Here is a 15,258-nt window from a genome sequence, read left to right as displayed (position 1 = left end):
TATCAGGGTACATTTAACATTCTGCTTCAGGGACCAGTATAGAAGATGGTATATTTATTCAAGCAGAAAAGAAAGTATGTGTCATAGTTAGCATAGTAGGGTTCTGTTCCTTGACAGCAAGGGAGTGGTTTTAAGGTCATGTCATACAGCACAGCCAGGAAAACAAAGTCTGACACTTCCTTGCAAGTTCTTTGAAATACTTCAGAAAAGAAAACAAAAGGAGAAAAAAAACCTAGCATCCTGGACACAGAATTATTCCATTCAGGGCCAAACAAACATTGAATGGACAAGGCACCTCCTCCTGCCCTTTCACCCAGTCTTCTCAAGTACTGGGAATTCTCTTTCCCATAAAATGGGCTAATGGGTGCCATCAGATAGCTTGAGCATGTGATTTAAGATGAACACTACCCTCTCAGCTGTGCAATCCCATAGGACTGTGTGATGCGAGGTTTAGAACCCTGCTTCCTCACCATCTTCTATCCATCCCCCTCAATAGTCAGCTAGTTAAGAGAAGTCAGAACAGCATAGTGCAGGTTGTGAGAAACACCACAGTCTGGGAGTCCATGGACAGTAAGACGACAGAAACAAACACCCAGAAGAAAGAATGCAACACTTAGGAGCTCCAGCAAATTCAGTTGGTGTTTTTACAATAAATATGAGAACGAATACTTCCAAGAGATAATGTATTTTTTAGAAGAGAAAAACTACATCCTTCCCATCACAGCATTAGCTCATTCCAATATTGTCACCAAAGCTGACAAGAGTTATCAGTTTAATAGCATTTCATAGTTTACTTTCACATTTAAAATCACACACAATACCAAGATAACACTAGCTTAACCACCAAGATAACATTAGCATAAAGCAATTCAATACCCTATCTCTGACACAACAGATAACTACACCTCTAAGTATCACATTACACATTTTATTCCCTTGAAGGCAGCTCACTCATGTAATTCAAAGTCTAGTATTTAGGAAAAGAATGAAACACTAATTTCTGTGCTTCACAATGTAAATGGAGCTAGGCAGCAACAGCTCAGGTCTCAGAGCTTTAACTGAACAGAAATGTATGTCCCAACTTATTCCTAGCCAGCCCTCCCATCTCTGACACTCATTTTCACACACTGCACTGAGATGTCAGGAGAAAAATTGAATGTACCTGTTTAGATTTCTTGCAGAAGTAGCTGTAAGAGTAACTGTCACTATGCGTTTCCAACCATGTGCTATGCTAAAAGGGGTGACTGCTGAAATCTCGTGTTCTGTATTTTCAATGCATTATTAACTGAGTGACCAGACTGAATATCCAAAATCAGTGGTCACAGCTACAAACCAGTGAAATTCAGGAAGTACACTGTACTTACAACTAGAAACTTTAACTATTAAGAACTCGGATTTCTCCATGAAGTCCCATAATGAACGTATAGGAAAACACATGTAAGTTGGTTTGGGTTTTTGACCCAAAATTGTCAAGCAAAAGCACATGTAATACTGATTTCAATGAAAGCAACAAGTGTGCAGAGCCCCTTAACCTCAAAAACACCTTAGCATGTATCATTTTTCCTATAAGAAAGGATTTCATTGTTTTGCAGCCCTCAACAGAATTTGGAGAAGGATGAGCTGTCCCCTCCTTATAATGATCACAACTTGAGGAAAAAACACAAGAAGCCAGTAGTAGTTCTTAATGCAGTGGCACATTTTACACTCCTCTGATAGCTTTTAGAAAGTCTGCATTATTCATAACTTGAGGTTTTTTTTATATCCAGATTGTCTACAACATGCATGAAATATGAAATTAAGACCCAGTAACCCCAGGAGTGCAATTAACTTGACAAAATATAAGTGAATAGTCATTTGGATACTTCAATGCCATTTATAAGCACAGAACTGTAAAATAACCGCAAAGCTTATCCATCAAAACCACCTAACCAAGATAAGCACAGAAGCATTCCAGTTACATCATGAAATAAGCTTATTTTCCCCCCAGAGAAAAGCACTGTGCCAACACTTCATATACAATAAGAATCGACTGTCTTCAGATGTTGATAAGTATAATTAACCTTCATAACCCTGTCTTTGGCCTTGAACATTAAAGCTGAATTCAGCTTGAAAACCAATTAAAATGCTAAGCAGTCTATCCACTTTGGGACTGGAGAATGACATACTGCATTCAATTAAAAAAAGCAGCAAAGCACAATTGTCTCAGACACCTTCAAGGATCTGTTAGTTAGTAAAAATAATAATAATTCGTAAATAAATTGCACTCTAAAGAGAACGGAAGAACTCTTCAGTTCTCCACGAAGACTGAAATATTTAAGGTTGATGAAGGGCACTCTTTGATTCTTGCAAAACTGAAGCTTTAACAGAAAAACCAGGCATAGAAACAAAGGATAAAGATGAGCTAGGGGGGCTATGAAGTTTGATTTTACTTTCTCGTGCTTATCTATAACAATAGATATTAATCCTATCAATATGGACCAGAATTCATTCTCAGCTTGCATAGCACAGTTCACATTCAGAGAGCTTAACTACATTCTCCCCCAGCAAGGTATCCATATTTATTCTGCCTTCTGGATTGAATATTGACAAGGAAAGTTCCTTCCGATTTATGTTGCCAAACCTGCTTTTTCCATGGTTGCTATTTCTAAATTAGCAGAACGACTAGACAGGCAGATGAACCTGGAATTCTCATTTTTCTCTCTAACTGCTTCTTTCCTAGATGTGAAAAGCATGGAAAATCCCAGGTTAAAATACTTAATTGCAAAGCAAGTCTTCAGAGAGACCTCACAGCCAAGTAAAAGCCTACATATTGAAAGCTTCATTAAAAATATATAAAAGAACATTTAAGAGTGGTAGTGTCCTTTGAGATCACCTCTGTAAATCCAACTGTCTTTAAAATAAGAAACACCATAAAACTACAAGCAATTGCCCATTTTCAAGTGGCAGCATTCTAGTTTACAGACACGAAGTGCTCTAAACTGATCAAAAGTGGTTCTGAACTTTTAAAACATTTTGTTGAATATGAAATTTTTCTTCATTGTTGAGACAAAAACATTTTTAGCAACTTTCCAATTTCTTCTCACAGAAGAAAACATCATGTTGACCTGCCATGAAATTCAGATGCATGTGGATCTCTAGCTGATGGATCAGGGCTTTTTTTCAACCCCTTGGTTTTGTTGCAATCACTGTGTTATTCTATTACCACACCCCTGAATAATGAAGGGCATAAAAGATTATAGTCACACACCTAAATAATGAAAGGAACAAAAGATTATAGCAGACCAATACCCAGCCACTTACAAAAGCCTTTCAGAATATCCAGACTCTGAACTAGAGCTATTTTGCCTGACACATACTGTCACAGGTGCAGACCAAAAGTACTCTGCAGCTTTGCTTAGAAGTAAATTACTATCATTCCTGGTTTCCACACTTTACCACCTGAGCTTGAAATGCACATTATATACTAAAAGATTTTAAGCCAGGTATGAAACTCTGCTGTCTTAAAAACACAATTCTTCCATGCTATTCTATGTATGAGGCTGTCACATCATGACAACAGAAGAAAAGTCTCCATCTCTATAGTGTCTTGTTGCATCTACTCCTTCACATTAATCATCATTATTAGTGTTTAGTGTCAGAGCAAATAAATTCATGGGGTTTTTTTTCTAGTTAAAACACTAGGTAGAAATGTAACTTTTTCAATGGAAGGAAAAGTAGGTGAAGTGATTTCTGATTCTCTAGTGAATCTGAGCTGATTATCACCATTTTATAGTTATTACTCAGTTTTAACATCAGAGTACTGTTTCCAGTGATCTATATGCTATATCTTAATATAATTTCATTCACTACTGGAGTTCAGAGTGGCATTATTTCTTTTTTCCATTTTTTTTCAAATATGCACAATATATCTGCTCAGCTAGCATCTGTCCAGGTATTTACACAAGCTTGAATTATCTATTCATTTTGAAAGCAGCTCCTTTATAAGGTGGCTAAAAGCGAGAATCATCTTCATGTCAAGTTAAACATATTTCAAACATTTCACTCGACTGCTATTGTACATAGCCGTGCTGTAGATGGCAGTATTCTACACAGCTCAGCTTTCTACCTTAACCTGCGGCTAAGTAGTACCATATACAGAAAATACTGTAAGGTTGCCGCAAGAATCTTCAGCTTAAGCATTTGAGAAACATACTGTATTTAGTAATAAATTATGCAAGATATATTAATCTGAAAACCAAAATCTTGCTCCCTTCTCAGCCAACTAGCTAAAAATATGTACCATCATGCCAGCTAAACATAAAAAGTTTTTAAGTTACTGCAGGTGAGATAATATCCTTAAAACAGAGGCCCACAATAAAAAACTCTTCCTGTGTATGGGATTTGAGCACAATTAGACGTTTTACTTCAGCTGATCAAAATCAAAGTAAGTTTTATGTAATAGCCTCAAATTCCTGACTAGAAAGTACTGTTCTGGTGTAGGATACTCTGGGCTTCCAATCTGCCTGGAACCAGGGCACAGACTTTCCAGAAAATACTGGCCTGCAAAGCAAACACCTGAGTTTCATGCTAATCTCTCCAATTCCTTCCTTTAAGATGGCCCTAGTCCACCAGCAACAAGCTCTCTGTGTAGAACCTCCCAGAAGGAGTCATTTTTGTCAAAAGGCGACTTTGCCCACTTCATGACACGCTGTTTTGCTGATTAAGGATACCAATTAAACTTGGACAGCAGAGTGAAAAGAGTAGGCGTATTTTATTGGGGATAACTGAATAATGTAACAGAGTAACATAGAAAACATACAGTAAGACAGAATAGTGCACTTAAAGCAAAAAAAAAAAAAAAAAAGGAAAATACAGGGTAATGCATCAAATCATTACTACCTAAGAGAGAGAATAGTGATTAAGAAAGATCCATCACCACTTGCATACATTACCATCATCCAGATCCGCAGGTGCTGGGCAGCCCCGGTCACAGCGAGGGTTTGCAGAGCCTGTCCCGGCAAGGGGGAAATCCTACACGGTGCGTCCACACATAGGTGAGGCTGCCAAAGTCGCTGTAAACTGGCCCAGCCTTATGTACCAGAGATAGACAAGCCAGAATAACTGGCACCTTTGCTTTGAGGGGAAACATCTGGTTCCACTCTCACACTAGATTAGTCCAGAGCCTGGCCAGGGCTCAATGGAGAAGCTAAGGGAGTTTCCCTGCTTATCTAATTTATTTATAAGCAAAGTCACACATCTGGTCACAAGGCCACACAACTGGCTCCATGGCCTTGTTAACTTATTCACACACAAAGAAGGATAAAGATATATTCAGGATAGACATGTTTTATGGTGTTTAAACTACATCTTTCATTAACAAGCATACATATTCCAATGATGACTGCCTACATGGCATCTTTAGCTCAGGGCCTGTTGTTCAGGCTTCAATACTTCAGCAATTTATCACTTTTTACATCAGCATAGGTGGTTTGTTATAGTCTAGTACAATACCTACTAGCACAATGGTTATCAGTTATAAAATATATAGGATTCATCTACAGGTCAACTCTGGCTTGGGCCTGTTGTCCAAGCCATAGCACTTCACACGCATGGCATGAGCTTCACAAAAATAAGGTTTTCCAAGTGTAAGTGGTAGTTCAAGTAACATGCATTCAGGTCTATACACCCTTGACCTATAACTCCCCTTCTTTCTAAAATTTTAACTCAAGTTCTTTGAGAAGAGGAAACGATGCTATATTCCATTGCTATAACTCTTACAGATTCTGCTGCACAGATTGATTTAAGAGCACAACTACGAAAATCCCATGCTGCCATCATGGTGGGTTCATATTTATTTCATAATGAGTAGAAAAATGGCTCAATTACTAACAGATCAATAGTTTTAGGAACCACCTCAACAGCAATTTCAATGCTCCCCCAGCTAAAATCTCTCTCCTAGCTGTCAGCCTCATTAGGCATCTCAAGTGAAGTACACAAATACTAGCTCAAACAGGTTCTTCGAGGACACCAAGCACGAGAGCTTCTCATCATAAGGCTCACAAATCAGAATTCATAAAAGACCAGCACTTCCACTTCCTATGAGAAGGGACAGCCTGCTTCTCTTATGATCAAAATTACTGTCATCGCTACTCAGCAAAACATTTGCTGGGAACTACAAGAGGCATGAGAAACAATGATGAAGGAGGAACAGAAGCCAAGACACAATAACATGGCATCTTCGCTAAGTCTGCGAACATAAAAGTCCAAGGCTGCCTCGGGTATCACTGCATTCCACCAGAGTATCAGCAGTAGGGATCCTACAAGTAAAGTCCTAGCAAATTAATTTATGCTGATAACCTCCCTGGACACAGTACTGGGTGGAGTGTTACTATACTTCCTTGTACAGTAATTTGTTTCAGGAGGGAGCTGACAAACACTTGCTGACATAAACAACTCCACTGCAGCTTCTCCCACACTGTTACAATAGCATGATCTACACAAGTTAAGCAGCAAATATTGCCATGCACAGCATTCAAGCAGAGACATTTATAATTTCACAACAGCAAAATATGCATGTATGTTGGTAAGCTTGAATCAGTGAACACGTGGATTTTCTCCAGAGAAAGTAAAGCAGAATAACGCTACTAGGTTTCTGAGTTGCTAAGACAGGTAGGATAGCAGCCAAGAAGAAAAACAAATATGCTATCATATGCTTAAATGAAAGAAGAAAGAGAGAGGTACATGGCGTTAAAGATAAAACTATTATGAATATGGAAGAAGACTGTAAGGCAAGGTAACTGTGTGTGACACTAAACAACATGGTTATCCAAGCAGAAACCTGAGAATGAAAAAAAGGCATTTAGAGGTGTCAGACAAGTATAACTGAAACAGTTAATGACACAGAAGAATTGTCTAAAAGATGGCTACAACAGACAAACGTGGAAATATAAAAAAAAACCAAACCAAAACCTAATTTTTTTAAAAACATAGAATAAATTTCAAGCAAACATGATCCTATATATCCACATAATGTGTGGAGAAAAAGCCCACCAGAGCTAAAGCAGGTTTTCATTCCCTATGGATGGCAGCAGCAACATTGTCAAGAAGAGAGCAGATGCTGAGTGAAGGTGGAAAACTCTATCTACTACACCCTTAAGTCGTAATAGAGAAGTCCCATCATCTCTTCTCTTCTCTAAGACTCAACTCCTGGGACACTTTACACTGAAGAAAGAGGTGAGGATTCAGTGAGGGCTTTCAGATTGCAAGTTAAAGCCCCAATAACGTACACACACCTTCCTTCACTCAGGTCTTTTTCCAAGTTTTCACCAACATGAAACTTGTTTAGCAATTACTTTTCACTACTCTAGAATTTCCACTACCTGAACACACAGTATAGGCTGCGGAAGGTCAGGTATTGAAAGTTTCAAGTCATGAAAATACCAGCTGCTCCCTGACCAAAAACCCACACAGCCAAAAAAAACCATGTCCCTTTTCTCCAACCAAGAATTCACAGATAAAGGCTCAAATTCAATCATCTTCTTTATCAAGGCATTAAACTATATTCAGAAAATCATTCTACAAGTCAAGAGCTTGCTTCTACACCACTTTCCCCAAAGCCATATGAATCACAACAGATGCTACTCATCTTGCAAGAACGACAACCCAAGCTTCTTAAATCTGCATTTTTAAGATAGAAATATCTGCTAAGCAAGCAGTTTACATTTTAATCACCTATGAGAAACAAACAGTAAAAAAACCCTGATGAAATTAAATTGATTGTTAATACTGGAAATGTAAGCATTTATTTTTTAAACCCACAAAAAGGTCTACAAAAATGCCTACAATGAGTAACAGTCCAGACTTACGTGCAATATCTCAGACATGTTTCAGCTATTGCTTCTGGACACTTATACACTTAGAGTAACATCAGGTCTCTGTCATTTTAGTTTCCCTTTCCTCTACCATGCCTGCCAACACAAATGCTTTTGTACATACTCTCCTCACAAAAGGTCAACTGCCAGACAATATTCTGTATTTAATTTTTTTTTTAAAAAATACTCATTGTCTTTAGTCTATAGTTCTCACAAACAATACACTGTCACGTTACCCTTTACACTGTTTACTTAAGATGCAACAAGTCTTAGCTTCCTGAAGTTTATAAACAAAAACCCAAGGTGCTGAAAGAGTTGGCTGATGTTCTTGCCAAGCCACTTTCCACATTTTACCTGAAGTCATGGCTAACTGGGGAGATCCCATTGGACTGGAGGGTGGCAAATGTGACACCCATCTACAAGAGAGGCAGAAAGGATGATCCAGGAAACTACAGACCTGTCAGTCTGACCTTGGTGCCAGGGAAGGTCATGGAGCAGGTCATCTCGGGTGCCATTAAAAGTCATATAATGGACAACCAGGGGATCAGGCCTAGTCAGCATGGGTTTATGCAAGGCAGGTCCTGCCTGACAAACCTGATCTCCTCCTATGACAGGAGGACCTGACTATTGGATGAGGGAAAAGCTGTGGATATTGTCTACCTGGATGTTTGAAAAGCATTTGACACAGTTCCCCATAGAATTCTCATAAATAACTGGCTGATCACGGCCTGGATGTGTGCACAGTCTGCTGGGTCAAGCACTGGCTGGATGGACGGTCCCAGAGAGTGGTGGTCAGTGGGGTTAAATCCAGCTGGTGGCCGGTCACAAGTGGTGTTCCTCAGGGCTCAGTGTTGGGACTATTTCTCAACATCATTATTGATGATCTTGATAAGGACATAGAGTGTATCATCAGTAAGTTCACAGATGACACCAAGTTAAGCAGGAGTGTCGATCTGCATGAGGATAGGGAGGCTCTACAGAGAGACTTGGATAGGTTGGATTGGATTGGTGGGCCAACGTTAACAGGATAAGCTTTAACAAGGCCAAGTACCAGGTCCTGCACTTGGGCCACAACATCCCCCTGCATGGCTACGGGCTTGGGGAGCTGGAGAGCTGTCTGGAAGAGAAGGATCTGGGGGTTCTAACTGACAAGCAGCTGAACATGAGCCAGCAGTGTGCCCAGGTGGCCAAGAAAGCCAACGGCATCCTGGCTTGGATTAGAAATAGTGTGACCAGCAGAAGTAGGGAGGTGATAGTGCCCCTGTACTCTTCACTGGTGAGGCCACACCTGGAGTATTGTGTCCAGTTTTGGTCACCTCAATACAAGGTGCTGGAGCGAGCGCAGAAGAGGGCAAGAAAGCTGGTGAAGGGCCTGGAGAATAAATCCTATGAGGAGCGATTGAAGGAGCTGGGACTGTTTGGTTTGAGGAAGAGAAGGCTGAGGGGAGACCTCATCACTCTCTACAACTACCTGAAAGGGCATTGTAGAGAGGTTGGTGCTGGTCTCTTCTCACAGGGAATTAGTGACAGAACAAGAGGGAACGGCTTTAAACTCAACAGGGGAGGTTCAGACTGGACATTAGGAAAAAATTTTTCACAGGAAGAGTGATCAGACAGTGGAATAGGCTGCCCATGGAGGTGGTGGAGTCACCATCCCTGGATGTGTTTAAGGGTTGTTTAGGTGAGATGTGGGGGATATGATGTAGGGGAGAACTTTGTAGAGTAGGGCTGATGGTTGGACTCAATGATCCCAAGGGTCTTTTCCAACCTGAATGATTCTGTGAAAAACTAAAAGATTCAGAGATTTGAGAGAGCTCCCATTGCTACTGAGCAACACTGAGTCACCACTGTGTTATAGAAGAGTTACTGGTCTCTTTTTCTGAAAGCAGACTAAGCCATGCAGTAGTGTAATTTCTCTGCTGGATCTTCAGCAACCTGAACGTAAGATAGTGTTATGAGTTCTGCTAAAGAACAACACATGTATCGGACAGAAAGATGAGAACTGTCATGCTGGTAAGAATTTCAGAGGCATAAAGAATTCTTGTACCTGTAATGAGGAAGAAGGATTCAACAATCTATTATACAGAATAACTAAGGAACAGAGGTCAGAAATAAATCCATGTAAGGGAAGAAAGAATCACTACACTGCAGGAAGGTAAGCAGAGCAACATCTGCAACATACCTTTCTGAGCTTCCTATTGAAAAATCTTTACATCCTATGTAGATTAAATATAAGTAATTTATTCTGTTTTTGAGAGAAAGATGACAGGTAATACTTGGAAGCATTCACAGAATAGAGCAACTAAAACAATAAGCTGAATTTGACTTTTGCATAGATTCCATCTATGCTGCTTATGACAATTAATAAAACAGAGGTTATTTCAGTATATTTACATTATAAGGTAACAAAAGTCCTTGTAATGTAAGTGGGTTGTATTTACAAAATTTTGTATTTACAAAAACATGTCACAGAGGAAAGTGGCTTAAAATATGTAAAACACAACTAGTTTTCTTCATTTCATAAAGAGGGATTAAATATTATTTGATAGTTAATAAAATAGTCAAAAACTATACATAAAAACTTTGTTCTAGTCACTTTTTATTAACAAAAAATAGATATTTGCTACAATAAATGCTACAACATACATTTACTGGTTTATTATGCTTGAAAATAATGACCTTTAATCTTCTTTTTGATAAAAATCAATCTCTGTTTGAGAAGAAAGTAGAAACCCATAATAAAATGTAAAAGGAAAACTTTTGAAGTTCACTGAAGACTTAGTTCATATGCCAAAAAAAGGGAGGAAAAGTACTAAAAGTTGTTTTAGTCCAACAAGAACATGCCTCTGAAAACCAAAATAGCATGATTTGTAACCTGTGATCCAACAGCGAACAGAAGTCTTCTACAAATTTAAAAAATAAAACAAAGCAAAACTACCAAAATACAAACCCTTTCACATGACAGCCCTCATTTTCTTACACCAGTTCCTAGTTTACACAAAAAGAAAGCCCATTTTCCTGTTCGAATCTGAGAACCAAACCGAGTTGATACTGAAAGGAACCAATCATTAAGCTTCAAAGAAAATACTACTCTTATGCCCAAGGAGGAATATCAAGTGCTGTTCTTTAAAGCACTGACAGTCAGCATGTATAGTTAATATTTAATTCAAGCAGCTGACATGGTACAGACTCATCTGTACACTCAGGTTTGTTTTTCATCAGTTCTCTCATTTTATAGGGCAGTTCATTGCTCTCCATTCTGTTTTCTACCTTGATTAGCATGTATAAGCTTTCTACTTGGTGCTTCTTTGCCTCTGCAGGCTTTCTTTTGTAATGAAAGGAGAACTTTTTTCATCAAGGGAGAACACTGATTCCTTATGATTTCAAAAATCTATCCTAAAACCTCTCCTTATACAACAGTAATTTTGTGTGTTATTCACATAGATAGAATCAGCATTAGTGTAGAGGAGGTTTCTTTTCACTAGTAAATATCACATACCTTAAGCACATTTTTGCTAATGTTTTTCTATTGCTGGTATTTTAATATAGTTGTTTGCATTAATGCTGATTCAGTCTCTTTTCAAGGCAGCACAGGTTAGTGACAGTTAAGTATAATAATCCTATTTTCAAGTTAGAATCAAGGTACGTTTTTTAAAAACAGCAAGCAGTAAATCTTTACAGGTAGGTTAGTGTGGGGTCCTTCTTTCAGCATATAAAATGATTCAAAAGTTAGCTTATTGGCTTTCTCTACAATCACAAAGAATACATTTTAATTACTGATGAGATTTTAATTTCATTACAAAAGAAACATTATAAAATTGGAATTTCAGTACAGGAAATATGTACTAATACAGGAATCTTTCAGTCTCCAACAGGTCATAATGGACAGCTTAGCAAAGTTTTCAATATAAATTTTGAAGCTAGAATCACGGGCTTAGAAATGCAACTTCTCATGTGTGGTGCAGACTCAACTTCAAAATTTTTTTTAAAACACACTAATCAAAGCAAAAAGGTGCCTTCAAAGTCTACAATTTGCATCATACAGATTAATCAAAGTTGCTTTTTCTAAAGGAGACTGCAAATAACATCAAGGATTTCATGTCACTGCTACCCCTACTGTTGCGCCAGCCTTAAGACCTAGCTGAGAGCCCTACACTGACAACTGCCAGCTAGCACTTTAGAGGAGGTCATCTGCTTCTTAACACATTACTAGTACACTTCTTTTATACACACGAATATATACGTGCACACTGGCAAATTATGTTCTACAGGTTAAGCAAGTCCTTGCAGTAAAGCAGATACTACACAGACAGCATGTATTACTTTAACATGGCAAGCATATCACTTAAAAAAAAAACCAAACAACACAGTCCCCTAGCCCAGCCAGTAGTCCTCCACAGTGTCTGAGCTATCTGGAGGGAATGCAGAATTATGATCATGGCCTCTTCTAAAACTATAATCTTCTGAAAACAGCTAAAGCCACGCTTAGTCAGATGGTACCTAGAGTTAGAAGAAATGAGACAGAAAATTCCCTGCAGCAACTTAACCACGACCAGTGTAGGCAACCAAGGCAGGAGAGAGATGATAAGTAACCAAGGAAATAGGTACAGGCAATGCAGCTAGAGTTGCAGGAGAAAACAGACAGGTCATGTATGACAGGAAAAATCAGTAATCCCAGATGTCTTTTCCTCAATAGTGCTAACAAGCAAAAGGCCCTCACCATCCTACTTACGCAGAGATGGGGTGGAAGAGAAGCAAAAAGGCCATCTCAGCATTGACAGAGAAGAAGCCACTAGGTTAGGAAAGTGATGCAAGTTTTCTTCACTCACAAAAGATACTCCTCCATTAGCAATGGGTGCATGACATCCACCTTACAGCTACGAACAACTACAAGCAGCATGGCCAGATTTTCAGTCATGCTAAATAAACTCTACCTGCTGCTTCAGGTAAGAATTTAACAGTCTTCCTCAATCCTCCTTCTGTCCCCCTCCTTCAATGTTACCATAATGTTGCCTGAATTGGAAATGAGTATGATCAGGGAGGAAAAAAGAAGGCAATACCACAAAGAAGCACAGAGCGTTGTAAGCTCTCCCCACAAGAAATGGAAATAGCAGAAGAGCACATACCTTATTCAGAGCATTACTCATGGTCCAGCATGTGGAGAGCTGGAAATTACACAAGTCTAAGCACTAATACTGATCCCAAAACTTCTTGTTGTAGACCTTGGATCTTGGCTCCCCAACATAAGACCTAAATGACTTTCCCTCCGGATCCACAGACCTCTCTCTTCCCACCCCCCCCAAAGGGGAAAGTGAATGTAAAGAATAAGCATTAAGGGAAGAGAGCATTTTTGCCTTAACTTCTGCTGCAGCATAACCTCTTACTCAACTATATAGCCCACATTACCAAAATTTAAAGTCTTATCCAAAATTAGATAGAACCTGGTATACTATACTCCAAATAAATGTATGTTGGCTGTACAGTGCATGTAACAAGCCCACAGAGACTAGTCAAAGCCAAATTATCACTGCATTTGTCTCAGGTTTACAGTGCAAAGTTTAGCTGAAGTGCTGTACATTCACATGCCAATGTTGGTTACAAAGAGACTGAGCTATTAGGAACAATGAATTCACACTGAGCTGATGTCCGATTCTGACCCAAGTCTACAAGAACTTTTCCTTTGCAGTTTTTCCTCACAATCACATTAACTATTATTTGAGGTCTTCCACAAACCCTTCTAAAGCTTTTTTTTTTTTTTTTTTTTTTTTTTTTTTTTTTTTTTTACTGTTTCAGCTTCTATGCAAACTCCAGACTTGGATTAAATGTGATTACTCAAAAACTTTTTGCTAGAAGGAACATAGCTGTGTCTCTTTTCTTCAATTCTTGCCATTTTCACATTAGTATTTCAACTCAGGTCCACCTATTTATTTCTAGGACTAGTATATTAGAAAAAGTTCAAGTTTCCCTTAGTTTCCCTTGATCCTATATGCATCATTCTAATGTCTGTGTACACTGTATTCTGTATTTATACACTGATTACATATTAATAAGATCAGTGCATTTTAAATATTTAAAGTATATATTCCTTTTTAAAAGTTACTCAGTCTTGTAGATTGTAACAAAAAAATAATTCAGTATCCTGAGTGTCCAAGAGTAAAGAGTAGTGCAGCAGTTACACAGTAACACCAGCACTAGTCATATTAGAGCATAGAGCAGGTGACTTCTTCCAAAAACATTATACTACTCAGGGGAAAAGAAGTCCACTTTCTGAAGTGCTTAGTGGACTTCACAGGCTCTCTTCACCTGGAAATGACCAAAGCCTGGAATAAAGCTTCCCTGGTCACTCACACCACCTCCACCCAGCACAACTCTTAGCAATTACATTTAGTTGTAACTCCATGGAGCCAGCGTTCAGTAAAGCACACATACAAATGCAGCTTCACGTTCAGCATCCAGGCTGCGGGTGGCAATGCAGACATAAGAGTCGGCACTACTGCCGCTTTCCTGTCCAAGAAGCACAAAGACTATCTGTGCCTGTCTACAGGACGGGAGATACACCAATGGTAAACTGCCTCGGAAACAACAAACAAATGAATCCATCAAGCAAATGAGCTGTCTCATCTTCATGCTACACATGTGAGGGTGGGGGATGCAAAGGAAGAAAAAGTTAAATGGCTCACACTCAGAGTCAGGCCCAACTAACATAGACTGCATTATATACATCAAGTCATAATACATCTGTTTCAACCAAAACATTTTCCCATGCATTATGTAGTTGATTGCACTCCTCTAAATGGGTATCTAAACTGGCTCAGTTCAGAGACACAAATGAACCTGCTCTTGTGATTGCTTTCCACTGGAAAAAATACTGAAAGAAACATCATGAGAGCTCTCAACTAGGCAAAAGAAACTGTTTACATCAAAAGCCTTATAACAGAGCCCTTATCGGACAAAGGTAAAGTCACGTAAGGAAGGAGACTGGTGATCTTCTAGAGCCATGTTAAATATTTGTTTTCAGGCTGTAGTCCTTCTCTTAGCCTAGTTCTCCAGTGACAAACAATGGTAAACCCACTCTCCTGGTACAGTACAACACTGCAGGATTTGATTCCTACAACTGCAAAACAACAAACTGCAGTTTATACAGACTCACTGGTTTAATGTCTAAACAATATCCTAGCTATTCCTTCTGTGTTTAAGAACAGCATTTGCTTTATGCAGCCTAAAGGGTCACAAGTTACACTAAAACCTCCACTGCGAACAAACCGTTCCCTGCTCTCCTCTCAGCAGCACCAGTGTCCCACCGCCCGAGGAAGAAGACTCCTACCCTGCTCCTTTTCACCAAGGGTCCCCACACATGAGGAGGAGCATGTCACAGCAGGTCCCTCGGGCAGCCATCTCTGAGATAGGT

At 39.1% G+C, this 15,258-nt stretch overlaps 1 protein-coding gene across 2 annotated transcripts in view; it reads right to left on the bottom strand.

Annotated features, from left to right (window-relative positions):
* OSBPL8 (oxysterol binding protein like 8) overlaps positions 1-12,993 on the bottom strand; it is an 84,004-nt gene extending 71,011 nt beyond the window's left edge. The window contains exons 1-3 of one of the 2 annotated variants that reach the window (XM_026867256.1): positions 12,977-12,993; positions 10,530-10,560; positions 8,445-8,449 (exon numbers count right to left, since the gene is read on the bottom strand). The gene's annotated coding sequence lies outside the window, so the exon portion shown is untranslated. The remainder of the gene's footprint in view (positions 1-8,444; positions 8,450-10,529; positions 10,561-12,976) is intronic. The other variant, XM_026867239.1, reaches the window with a different exon arrangement.
* Between the last annotated feature and the right edge of the window lie 2,265 nt (positions 12,994-15,258).

Source organism: Athene cunicularia (genome assembly GCF_003259725.1).
Source record: "Athene cunicularia isolate RWA chromosome 1 unlocalized genomic scaffold, athCun1 chr1_part2, whole genome shotgun sequence".
Classification (NCBI taxonomy): Eukaryota; Metazoa; Chordata; class Aves; order Strigiformes; family Strigidae; genus Athene; species Athene cunicularia.
This window is presented reverse-complemented; position numbering and strand designations above follow the sequence as displayed.